At 46.5% G+C, this 13030-nt stretch overlaps 1 protein-coding gene across 4 annotated transcripts in view; it reads right to left on the bottom strand.

Moving 5' to 3' along the window:
• Positions 1 to 13030, bottom strand: part of Pex14 (peroxisomal biogenesis factor 14) — a 143120-nt gene that overhangs the window by 104276 nt on the left and 25814 nt on the right. The gene's annotated exons all lie outside the window — the stretch shown is intronic.

Below are 13030 nucleotides of genomic sequence, written 5' to 3'. Positions count from 1 at the left end.
TTTGGAGGACAGGCTCAGGGTGCCGCTATCTTACACAATGTGAGGTCATAGCCATGAGTCACTGCTATGACTTGAAGTGGCACTCAGCTTCCAGCACTAACCCAATGAGTGCTTTGTAAACAAGACACAAAAGTGTGGGGTAGATGTCAGAGGGGTGGCTTGGTGGTTAGCAGCACCTGATGCTCTTGCAGAGGACCTGGGTTTGGTTCCCGGCACCCACATGGTGGCTCACAGCCATCCCTAACTCCTGTCCCAGGGCATCTGACACCCTCTTCTGACCTCGAGGGTACCAGGCACACATGACGTACACATGCACATATACAACAAAACACTCATACACATAATACAAATCTAAAAAGTTTTTTTAATTGGGGGTATATACTTTTAATCAAGTAGCATTAAAGCTAGAGAGAATGCATTATGATGTTAGCAAAAACTCTTGTTAACTACAGATGCCACTGTAGTCATCAAAGGTGAGCAGGAGGCAGGAAGGAAGGGAGGGACAGAGAAAGAGAGAGTAATTAAAGAGAAAATAATTCTGAAAGGGAAGAGGGAAAGAGAAACATAAAAGACAAGATAAGAGATAACAGAAGAGCTCACAAAGAAAGACAAACCTCTCTGGCATTTGCAGCTTACAGCTTTCGGGGCATTTGTGAAATGACAGTGGCAATAAAACACACAGAATGGTGAGTCATCTGGTTTCCAACTTGAGTCAAAAGGGGCTGTTTCTAGACAAACTGAAAGGAAGGCAGCTCTGCCTGCACACTTGACAACGCTGCTGCTTGTCATGCGTGCACCACAGCTGCAGGACAGGATGTGGGGAAGAACGAGGAGGTGGGAGTGAGTGCTGTCTTCACTGGTCCCAGTGTCACTGCAGATAAATACTGTCCAGATTTAAACCATAATCATGGAAAGGCTATACAGGTCTCAGTTGCGATACTTCCTGATGCTCCATTCATAAATGCCCCTTTCTGTTGCCCACGTGGCAGTGCTCCACTAACCATGGGTACATGTGCACCCCAGTGGGAATGGTGCACCCTAGGTTCTCAGCAGGAAGCCAGGCACCAACTGTGCAATCCAAGTCTTGACTCATCATCTTCAGCCTGTGTAAGTGAGCACACACTCACTTCCATCCCACACGGGTGCACTGAGTGCCATCCAGGAACTAAGGGTTATGTATAACACACGGCCATCCCATAGCAAGGTCAGCAAGATATCCACGTGCCAAATGCCCAGGAAAGCATACACAAATATATTCCATGTGGACACACATCTGTGTAACACGGAGACTCCTTTACCACGTGGACAGGACAGCTAAAATCCTCCCACACACTCCTGGTGGCCTACTGTGAAATGCAGTTCCCTCTGCTTTGTGCTTTGTATAGACTGCAGGTCAGCAGCACTTAAAGGAAGCTAACTGGGTGCTCACAGAGACCATTCTTGGATTCAGCAGACAGAAAGGTTAAAAAAAATGGTTTCAAGAGATCATTTCTGTAGCAGGGTGTGGTGGTATATGCTCTTAGTTCCAGCACTCAAAAGGCAGAAGCAGGCAGATCTATACATATATGCTACACACACACACACACACACACACACACACACACACACACACACACACACACACACACACACACACGAAGAAAAGAAGAAGAAGGCAGGCAGCCAGGAGGTGGTAGCAGCCTTTAATCCCAAAACTCAGGAAAGCAGAGACAGGCAGATCTCTGTGAGTTTGAGGCCAGCCTGGTCTACAAAGCAAGTTCCAGAACAGCCAGAGCTATACAGAGAAACCCTGTCTCAGATAGAGAGGAGGGGAGGGAGAGGGAGAAGGGGAGGGAGAGGGAGGGGGAGAGAGAGAGAGAGAGAGAGAGAGAGAGAGAGAGAGAGAGAGACCATTTCCCAGACTCTGAGTTGACTCCCTAGATAACACCAGAGAGCCACAAGGAAAGGTAGAGGGCTGGGATGCAGCTCATCAGTAGAGCTTGTCTCTAGCATGTACAAGGCCTGGGGTTCAACCCCCAGTACCTCCAAAAGTAAAGAAACGCTACCTCCTACAAACTAAGATTATACGCATGAAGGTTGGGCATGGTGGTACCTGCCTTTAATCCCAGCACTCAAGGGACAAAGGCAGATGGCTCTGTGAGTTCAAGACCAACATAATCTACAAAATGAGTTCCAGAACAGTTACATACATAAATACCTCAGATACATGACAAGGAGATACAAACTAAGACAGGTGGATGGGTATAAGAACAGATGCCAGGTTACAATGAGGCTAACCTGTATCATGAGAGGCAATCGGGGAAGTCAAAGTATAAAACTTAGGAAGGACTGACACAGTAGACTCAGCTTGGTGGCCGACACAGGGTGATAGCTCACAGTTGCTAGGCGGGCAGCCAGCGCCAACCACAAACCACCACTGGGCTGCTGTCCCTGTTGATGTGTAACTGGTGAGCCTGTGATAGAGCCGGCAATTATCATTAGGCCTCCTGTATTTATTTCACAGACGAAGGAAGCAGGAGAGACCAGTTAGTAATGAGTAAGTAATGACCACAAAATACACTGTATTTCATAGAGCGGCTACGGAGGAGATGCTACTCAGAAAATAAAATGTGAAAGAATAAAATAAGCTGGAAACTCAATTTTCTTCTTCTTCCTCCCAAAGCCATACTCAGGATAAAATGAGGTTTGTGCAGGTTAATCCTTAGGAGGTAAGAAAAGAATGATTAATACATTTAAAAATCAATTGTACATTAAACCAAATCCAGGAACTGCAAAAACAAACACCACAGCGCTCCTCCAGCCAGTATTAGCTACAGTCTGGTCAGCAGGGGATACCCTACCTGACAGAGTCCGATGAGGTAATGGGGGGGGGGGGCGAGGCACAGAAAAGGAACTGCCGATCTATCTGGATTTCACTGGAAATAAAGTGATTTCCAGATACTACAAAGTAAGAAATCTCCTATAAATGAACCTTTGAGGATCAAGATGAAACCTTCAAAACTCTAATGGCAATAACAATAATGATAATCATTTGATACACAGAAGTTATAAAATTAACACAGTGTTAAATGATTTGCAACTGTTTCTAGATATTCCTTCTGCTCATTAACAAAGTGATTTCTGGAGTGACAACAGGCCTGGTGAGGTGAAGCTGCCTTTGTCTTTGAGGGGCACGCTTGTGAGGAGGCTCCCGATTCCCAGGGCTCCAGCAAGCCTACCAGAAGGCAAAGTCACAAGAAGGGGCCTGGCTGCCTGCCCCTCCCACAGGGGCCAGGACTTGCTTCAGCCATGCAGTTGAAGCTCAGGGCCAGGGTAGAAGGGGCTCTTCTGGGAAGGCTGTCTGGTTTACTTGCTTCCAATGAAGCCCACGGCCCAGGAATGTGTTAGACCCCAAAGTCTCAACAAGTGGCAAACCCAGTTTTTCCTGCAATGTGTTTCTGCAGGTTGGACTTGTGGAGAAACCTCTGAAGCCTGCCAGGGTTGCAAGGGAAATGGGTAATCGACCACATGACAGTGTATTCTCACTAAAGAAAGGCAAGACTCATGGAGACGGCTCCAAACCTCACAGCACTGTTAGAGTGTGTTATTGATGGCTAGCAGTTGGCAGCAAGAAGGCACTGACAAAAAGACTACACTCCCTTACAGGCATCTCCAGTCTCTCATCTTCAAAGAAGGCAAGGGCTGCTCCCTTAACTGAGGGAAGAAGGAGTGGATGCTGATGCGGACACGGATAAAGGATTCGCCGGAGGGGCAGAGGAAGGGGAAACAGATGATCCTGGATGTTGAGTTCCCTTTACTTAGGTGGATTCCGGTGACTCCCGGAGGACCTGCACAGCACAGCACAGCTTTAAAAGCTGGAGTCGGAGAGCAAATTGCTTGTCCAACCTTCATTCTGTCAGCAGGAGATGAAATAACAGGCAGCTGCTGCCCCCTAGAAGCTACCTGAGACGTAGCAGCTACCACAGAGACATCAGATGAAAAGATCCCATTATCTCCCTCCATCTCATAACCTGTCATTAGTGAGGTACATGGGTGCAGACGCCTCCTCCAAGCCTGAGGAGGCGCACATCACCTGTGATAAATTAATAGGTGCCTTCTCAACAGCGAAGATGCACACAAAGACTCCAACCAGGGAGAGCACAGTAAGGCAACAGCTTCACAGAGCAAGCCCAGAGCAGCAGGCAGCCCCTGCCGCAGCCACAGCCTGTCTGTGCAGCATCTCCTCACCGTGACAGTGCCAGGGAAGGCGAGGTCAACACTGTGCCCGGATCTGCATTTCCCACCCGTTAAGTTGTGTAGTACGTGTCTGAGACCTTAACCTCAGCCCACCTCAGGCTTGGTCTGGAGGCCCAACTGCCTTGAGCTTCCGGTCCCTCGCTATAAAATAAAGAGCAATCCTCACGCTGGGGTGAGCATTGAACCAGACAAAAACAAAGAAGCAAGCACTGAGGCCACAGAACTCCACAGTGGCCAGCCCTCTTGCACCATGAGATCAGAGCTAATAATTGCTCAGTTAATAAAAAAGGGTTTTTTCAGTTACACTGAAGAATCATTAAAGGTGGAGCCTACTCTACATACCTTCAACATTTATACTACCTGAAAACCTATAAACACACAGTCATTCCCCAATCTTTTGATGTGGAGCCAAGACCTTTTCTTTGAGTGTGGGCCACAGACTGGAGTTCCCAGACGCCTTTCTCCTGAACAGACCCCACCCACAGCACACCCTCCATATTCTAAAGCAAAGCAAGAGCCTACAGACAGTACAAAAGCAACTGCAGCGTGGATTCTTCTGGATTTGTATGTTCCCAGCCTGGTGGTTATTGTCTCATGCTCAATCTGATGACAGTTTTTGTTTTTTGTTGTTTTTTTTAAGTTCACATTCACCACACATAGAGCTTATTTTTAAAAGAATTTTTTTTCACTTTAATCTTTACAGAGCACCTCACTCTTGTAGAATCCTCTCCTCACATCTATCTCCCTGTTTATATCATACTTAGTGAAACAGCATTGCTCAATAGGAAACACACCTGGCAGAGAAGGTTTAGGAACTGACCGACTGACACTCAGTGTGAGGAAGAGTGTGTGGGAGACAGGCCGGGCTGCCTCATGACAATCCTGGCCAGGTGAGGAGGTTCTGGAGGCCTGAAAGGCAAACTGGCCAGTTGCAGCAGTGGTTCTCAACCTTCCTAATGCTGCCACCCTTGAATATGGTTCCTTGTCTGTGGTGACACCCAACTATAACATTATTTTCATTACTACTTCATAACTATAATTCTGATACTGTTATGAATCATAATGCAAATATCTGTGTTTCCTGATGGTCTTAGCAACCCTGTGAAAGGGTCATTCAACCCTGAGGTACCAGTTTTGACAGAACTACTGTCAAAAGCAGCTCCTGATACTTCTAAAGATATGCATATTTGGAGTACCCTGCTTTATTTCACAAGAGAGCCGCAACAGTGCACACAGGATGGTGAGGGGGCCCAGCGGGCAAAGGCACTCGGCGCTCGGCACCAAGAATAAGAATGTGAGTGTGAGCTCTACATGTATACCATAGCATATCATATGTGCACACACGCACAAATAAATAAATGTAAAACAACATTTTTTAATGTACATGCAAAAGCCAGAGGTGTGATGGGAAACTGAGACAGGAAGATCAGAAGTTCAAAGCCAGCCTGAGCTATAAAGTGAGACCCTATCTATAAAAAAAAAAAAAAAAGTATAGGTACATAAGACAAAAAACTGGAACAAAAGAAAAATACAGGAAAAGGGGAAAAACTATTAAGTAAATATTTATTCCCCATCTCCAAAATTCATCTCCAGTGAAGTGTGGAAAAAATATGAAACCATTTATACAAACACTAAACTTGCACACTAGATTCTGTTGTCAACTAGCTCTTGGTGACCGATCACAAGGCTAGAAAAAGAGGTCCTAACCCAAAGATCCCCTCAAGTGGGCCTGGATACTGAGTCACAGCTGACACCAACAGTGAGAGAGGCCTCCTGGAAGATCCCTTAGTAAAAGGAACACCTGGTAACCTGAGCACCACCCCACAGACACAGACAGAGGAGCTGCAGCCCCGGTGGCTTCCAGGCAAGAGGTCACAAAGGTGGCATCGTCTCGACAGAGCCATTCATCCTCATGCACGTACTCCACTGGGGGCCATGTGTTAGCCCCTCTCTGCCTCCAACTGTCAAGGGATGCCCCTAGATAGATTTACCTCTGGAATCACTCAATGTCAGCCCATCTCGAGCCTGCTCGGACAAACTCATAATGGCAGAGCGAAGATTTGTGGAGCAACAAGCATAAATCTTGGTTATAACTACAAACCATAAAAGAAAGGAGAGCTGGGAGGGACGAGGGAAGGAAGGGCGGCAGATACGTCCTTCTCCCAAGCACCACTTTATCTTCCTGGGGCCCTGCACACACAGGGGAGTAACTACAGGACATATTTTTCAAGCCCAATCAGTCTGTGTAGCTTGACAATGGGCTCAAACATTTTTAAATGGAAATTATCCTGGAAACGTAGGGCACACAGCTGTCCTAAGAACAGCATGTTCAGGGCTCTTCAGAGGGCTATAGGGGCTCTGTGTCTGCTACCCTACAAGCCACACTAAAAGACATTTAGACATGAAAAATCTTCGAGTACAATAATGATCACTTTTAAACAAAGGAGGAGCATTTTTAGAAATGTTCCTCTGGCCCAGTAAGAGGTGTGGATTCCACCTGCAGCAGCACTACTGGAACAGCCGAGAAACTCAGTCTATACCTCCAGGAGCAAGGGACCCACAGGATTAAAAAGAAACCCTCAGCGTGCTCAGAAAAAAACATACAACCGCTCCAACCTTGGATCCTACATCTCCAAAATAAGAGCGCAGTTCAGTGATCTACAGGGGCAGGGCCTCTCCTTACCGAAGCTGCAGCAAACACAAAATATAACCATGAGAAACCAGGAAGCTAAAGTATAAACAAAGGTGAAAATGGCCTCACCGCCATTTCTCTAATTATCACCCCTAAGAGTTGCAATTCATCTAATAATTATTTGTAAAAGAATACCTCCAAACTGGGAGAAAAAAAAAAAAAAAAAAAGCCTCCTCATCTACCTGAAAGAGGAAACAACTAAAGGGCACCGCCTAGTCTTCTCCATAAGCCTCCTCAGACTGTAATAGGAAGGATGGAGTAGGAAGAGGCAGTAATTTCAAAATCAGTAAGTGGCCTGGAGATTAGAGCCACCCAGAAATGGAATGAGGCGCTTTTTTCCGGCTCATCCATTTCAGCATTTAGAGCTAACCAGTGTTCCTCCCAGATCTGTCAGGAGGAGGGAAGCATGGGTGCCTTCCCCACCAGGGGCTGGTCTATGTGAACATTAGTGGTAAAAGGGCACACTTTCTTCACTAGAGGTAAGGGAGTGGAAAGGAGGAAAGCCAGCATGTCTTCCTGTCCTGGCTCATCACACAGTGACAGCCTCACCCTCAAGAGGCACAGAGAGCCCTGTCCTCCAACTCTTTACATGGGGTTTTGTTCCTGAGAGTCTCAACAGCACACACAGCCAGTGACAGTTCTACTAGTCAGACAGCTGAGGCTGAAGAATCAGAACAAGGGCAGCCTGGACAATATAAATAATCCTATCTTTTAGAAAAACTAAGTAGTGGGTATTACACTATGTGTCTAGTGTCAACCCTATTCACGGAATCCTGACAGAGGTCTCTGAGCAAGAAAATGGCAGAAGTGACAAGCCATTATGTAATACATAAATTACCATATATACCACCTCCCTAGGAAGAATGACAACTTCCTGAGAGTCCCACATTTCTGGTTTCATTACTCACATGTGTAAAACACTCTTGCAAATGTTAACAAAAAACAAGTGTATGTCAGGTGTGGTGGCATATATCTATAATTCTAGCACTTGGGAACTGAGGCAGAACTGGCATGAGTTTGAGGCCCAACCTGGGCTACACAATGAGTTCCAGACAATTGAGTGAGATCACCTTAATGCCCCCACCTGCACCACATTTCCCCACAGAATACTTTGAATTTTGTATCTTCATTTGCCATTACATACATTATATACATGATAGGCAGGGTCAGGCAGACCTCCATGAGTTTGAGCCTCTCCTGATCTACAGTGAGTTCCAAGCCAGTTGGGTATATATAATGAGACTGTCTCAAATCAAACTAAACCACAAAAAGCAAGAGAAGAATCTTAGGCATCCTGGGTGTGAGCATCCCCAAAAGGACCAACTAAAGGCAGACACACTGTAGAACTCCACAGGATGCAAGGTTCCACTCAGGCTACATGGAGTACTTCCATCCTGAGACCACCAGATCTGCAGGGGCAGGGCATCTTTTCTTGTAAGAGTTCAGTATATTGAGATGGCTCAACAGGTAACAGTACTCACTACCAGCCCTGGCAACCTGAGTTCAATCCCCACAAACCCACATGGTAGAAGAAAACCAATTCCCAAAAGTTGTCCTCTGACCTCTACACAAGTGCTATGGCACATTAAGACCACCACTACACATATACACACATATGTACAGACACACATACTTTAACGCGCAGTACGTTAAAATAATAATCTACACTGAGTCCAAAGATGAGCATCTACAGTTCCAACACTAAGGAGGCAGAAGCATGAGAGATGCCACAGTCTCAGGCTAGGAATGATCATATAGTGAGACTCTGTCTTCAACAAGTTTTAACCTAGAAAAGCTGTCAGGGTAGAAATCTACTATCCTCTTTGGATTATTCTAGAGGAAGGATACAGGGAATAAAGATTGAAAGCAAAAACAGCAGAGTAGGTAGTGCACGCCTGTGATCTGAGCACTCAGGAGGTGGGGCATGAGGAGGCCAGACAAAGACAGCATGAACTACAGATTCAGACACTGCATCAAAACAAACAAACAAACAAACAAATGGAAGATCAGAGGCAGCAAAGACAGCAGGAGACTCAGCCATTAGAGAGAATTTGGTGTTCAAGAACAAGAAGCTGAAATTCTAGTTGAACCCAACACAGGGCCTGTGTAAAGTAGGTAGCAATGGAGTTGCTGAATATTGAGAAACAGAGGGAGACAAATGAGCAGATATGCAAACTGAACCTCATTTACCACTGACTTCAAATAACCAGAATCAGATGACTACAAAGAAATCTCAGGCTACCTAAGCCTAGCTGGTGAGCCCCAAGCTGCCCCTGCACTCACTGGTTTTGAGCTGGAATCCATTTTGTGTCACACACGCCGCACAAGTACTCTACTGCTGAGCTTTCCACGCACAGGCTCTCACCACACAGTTCCAAGGTGGGCCTCAGTGTCACAGTCCTCCTGCCTCAGCCTCCTGAGCGCTGACTAGAAAGTCAGCGCTCAGGAGTGTGCACCATATGCTCAGCAGCCCTCATCCTTAAAAAAACCTTTATCTGATCCCCCAAGGGAGTCTAGGGAACCAGGGGCAGATTATAAATGAGCCCCAGGCTTTTAAAATTAAATAAAAAAACTTATATGACCTTAAAAAAAAAAATGAACCCCAGAAGGGCGCACACATGACCATTGTCCTGGTTTTGTAGGAGAGTCACAGGCTGTTTTCAACACATCTGACAGAAGGCAGGGATCAGCCCTCTCAAAAGCTGTCAAAATTCCTTGCCTCAGGACCAGGGAGACAGCTCAATAGATAAAAGTGGTTTCCTCAGAACTCACACTGGAAAAAGAGAGGCAACTTGGCTGTCCTGGAACTCACAGTGATCCACCTGCCTCTTGCACTACACCCAGCCCTCAATTGTAGTTTTTAATAAACCCTTTACTTTTTTAATGAGGAGAAAACTTACTTCAAAATGATCGACTAGTAAGATGGCTCCGCAGGCAATAAATATCATTTGCCACACAAGACTGACAACCTGAGTTTAATCCCCAGAGCCCACGGGGGGGGGGGGGGGGGGGGGGGACCAGCTTCCCAAAGCTGACCGCTGTATGCATAGAGCCCATGAAGTGCTGCAGCAGATGCATGCCCACACTCACACACACACTAAACACACACACACACACACACACACACACTAAACACACACACACACACACACACACACACTCAGTCATTCACACACACACACAACACACACAGAGCAAATGAAAAATAAATCCATTTTTAAAATGATCATCTAGGTTTTTTTTATTGGTGGTGATTTGTTTGGGGGGTTTTTTGTTTTATTTTCTTTTTTGAGACAAGGTCTCATTGAGCCCAAGCTGGCTCCAAACTTACTGTGTAGCTAAGGATGATCTTGAACTTTCAATTCTCTTGCTTCTACCTCCCAGGTGCTAGGATTATAGGCATACACCACCTGTCCTGTTTTATGTGGTGCTGGGGATGGAACCCACAGCTTCATGTGTCACAAGGAAGCATACTACCAACTGAGCTACAAACTCAGCCCCAATGATCATTTAGTTCTGGAAAACAAAATAAAACTATCTGCCTCCAGCATCAGAAAACCACCATTAAGGAATTTTGTACAAAATTCACAAGCAAGCTGGGTGGTAGTGGCGCACGCCTTTAATGCCAGCACTAGGAAACAGAGGCAGGTGGATCTCTGAGTTCCAGGACAGTCAGGGCTACATAGTGAGGCCCTGTCTGGGGGGGTGGGGGAGGAGTTACAATGAGTTCAAAACAAATGTAACTTTATCATCTTAATCCTCAGAAACTATCCCTAAGCTCCACCCAACAAGGCCGCTGCTCCTTCTCCTCTGAATAAGACGCCCTCTCCCACGCCCAGACAGGCAGTCTGCACCAAATTATCCACAACTTTGTGCTGCTTCCTAAAATTACATACAGTGCTCCCTTTTTGCTAATTGTTTCATGTACACAAATGCCTTTTCTTCCCCAAATAAAATACATGAATTACTTAAAAACAAGGCCTGTTTGATTTTGTAATTGTCTATTCTCCAGTGCTGCAGTTTAGCACTCAGGGAGCAGCCACCACACTGGGACTGAACAACCTCCCTCCCTGCTGCAGGAGCTGAGCACTGAAGCTTCCAAACCACAGCCCTGTGCACTGAGCTGCGGGCCTGAGCTGCTGCCCACTTCTCCTGCCACCGGTCCACAGCAGCCAAGAGCTCTCTGCTACTCAACCTGTGCCCCCGGCCTGCCCCAAAAGCCAGTCCTCCATAGGCTCCTCTGCCTGCCACCCTCCTGCCACCACTCCCAAGAGGGAGGAGTTGTTCACATAAGACCATGCAGCTCGGCTGGTGCCCTCATTTAATCAGGCTTCGGCAAATGGCTGGCCAAAAGCAATAAGGGCATGACTGAGAGACTGTGGGAGTTTAATATAAAAAAATTAATAAAAAAAAGGGGGGAAGGAAAAAGGGTCTACCTTTTAATAGGGCCCTAATTACCCAACTCACAGGATCAGCCCAAATGAGATGGGAGTTTATTTCGGGGTTTTTTTTAATTATTGTTTTTTTTTATATATATATAAATTGCTGCTATGTGTTTTCTTTCCTCTGAGCAATTATGCAGTAAGTACGTAAAGAGGAGAAAAAATATTAATTAAATATAAGGTAATTGTAGAGTTGGCCTGGAGAGAATGAGTCTGAACTCTGGGCGATCACAGGCTACCAGGGTTTGAAGACTGCTCAGGGGCTCCCAGAAAAGAAAGAAATAACATAACCAACCAACAGGCAGATGCACAGCACAGCGAAGGGGCCACACTCGGAACCCTACGCAGCACAGGCCTGCAGGGCCCCACATCCAGGAATTAGCCAGTTTAAGACACTCTGGCCCCCAAAAGATGGCCTGTCCTCGCTTTTTTAAGATGGAAAGCCAAATCAGGACGTTTCAAAGGAGCCCATAGCAGTAAGGGATAAAAAAAGACACTGTGTTCAGTTCAGTTTGGACTTCAGTCTGAAAGGCTTGAAAGGAGACCACAGAGGACACACGGACACTGGTAGAGTGAAGCATGCTAAGAAAAGCCAGGCAATCCCGAAAGGGTGAAAAGAGGTCGATACTACAGAATGCTAATATGAGCCGGTAACTGGTGACAATGAATAACAACATCACTCCCCTGGAAAAGTCTCAGAGGTGCTTGTGCCCTCTGGGCCTATCTGCGTCACAGCCAGATCCATCTCACCCTCTGCCTAGAAAGCCTCAGAACATGCTAGAACCTGGACCTGTTCATACCAGCCAGGACTTCACATCATCCCCTCTAACTTGGCCAAGAGAGAGTGAAGAAAGCATCGGCCTGCACTACGCAGACCGCCAAGACAAAGCCTGGCGGTGTGCCCCTGTGCACACTCGTTACCACCACTCCAAGAGAGGAAAGGCTTGGCAAAGTCAAACCAAATGCTGGCACACCCCTAAAACTGATCTGGTTTGCACAGAACCGGTCTTACTACCCAGCCCACAGGATTTACATCAAGTCCAGAAATGCCAAACAGTGAAAACAGGGCAGGCGGGCAGGGACTCTGGCTCAGACCACTAAAGCAAAAACACTCTGCAAAGAGAGTTACTTAGCTGAATGTGGTGGCATTCGCCCTCTAATTCCAGCACTTGTGAGGCTGTGGCAGAAGAACTGTTGTGAACTTGAGGCCAGCCTAGGCTACTTAGTGAGTTCAAGGATAGGCTGGGCTATAGAGTGTGACCCTCCTTGTTTAAAAAAGGAAAAAGGAGAAAAAGCAAAGGCCTCAGCATCCAGTAGACCTCATTCCTATCAGAGTCTAGGATACTACGGGTGATGCCTATCACAAACTGAATCCCTGGCCACACCAAACCAGAATCCCTCCTCTTACCAGTTCCGTAAAGGCACCTCAGGCGCTTCACTGAGAACAAAGAGTGGCTGCAGCTTTAGGCTACCCTGGGCAGCACGCAAAGTGCTCTCAGTTCCAGAAAAAGACTAAAGAGGTCTTTCTAATTCCTTCTGCTAAACAGAAGTCAAGAGGCCAGAGGTCAGGCGCAAGGCATCTCTAGGGAACACGCACTGGGATGCCACTGGTAGGTGTCGCTTAAGGTGTCACAGACATAGGTCCATCAGGCTTCTTTAC

This window comes from Cricetulus griseus, chromosome 2, assembly GCF_003668045.3.
Source record: "Cricetulus griseus strain 17A/GY chromosome 2, alternate assembly CriGri-PICRH-1.0, whole genome shotgun sequence".
NCBI classification, from domain to species: domain Eukaryota; kingdom Metazoa; phylum Chordata; class Mammalia; order Rodentia; family Cricetidae; genus Cricetulus; species Cricetulus griseus.
The sequence above is the reverse complement of the archived record's forward strand: the minus strand, read 5'-3'. Positions and strand labels throughout refer to the sequence as shown.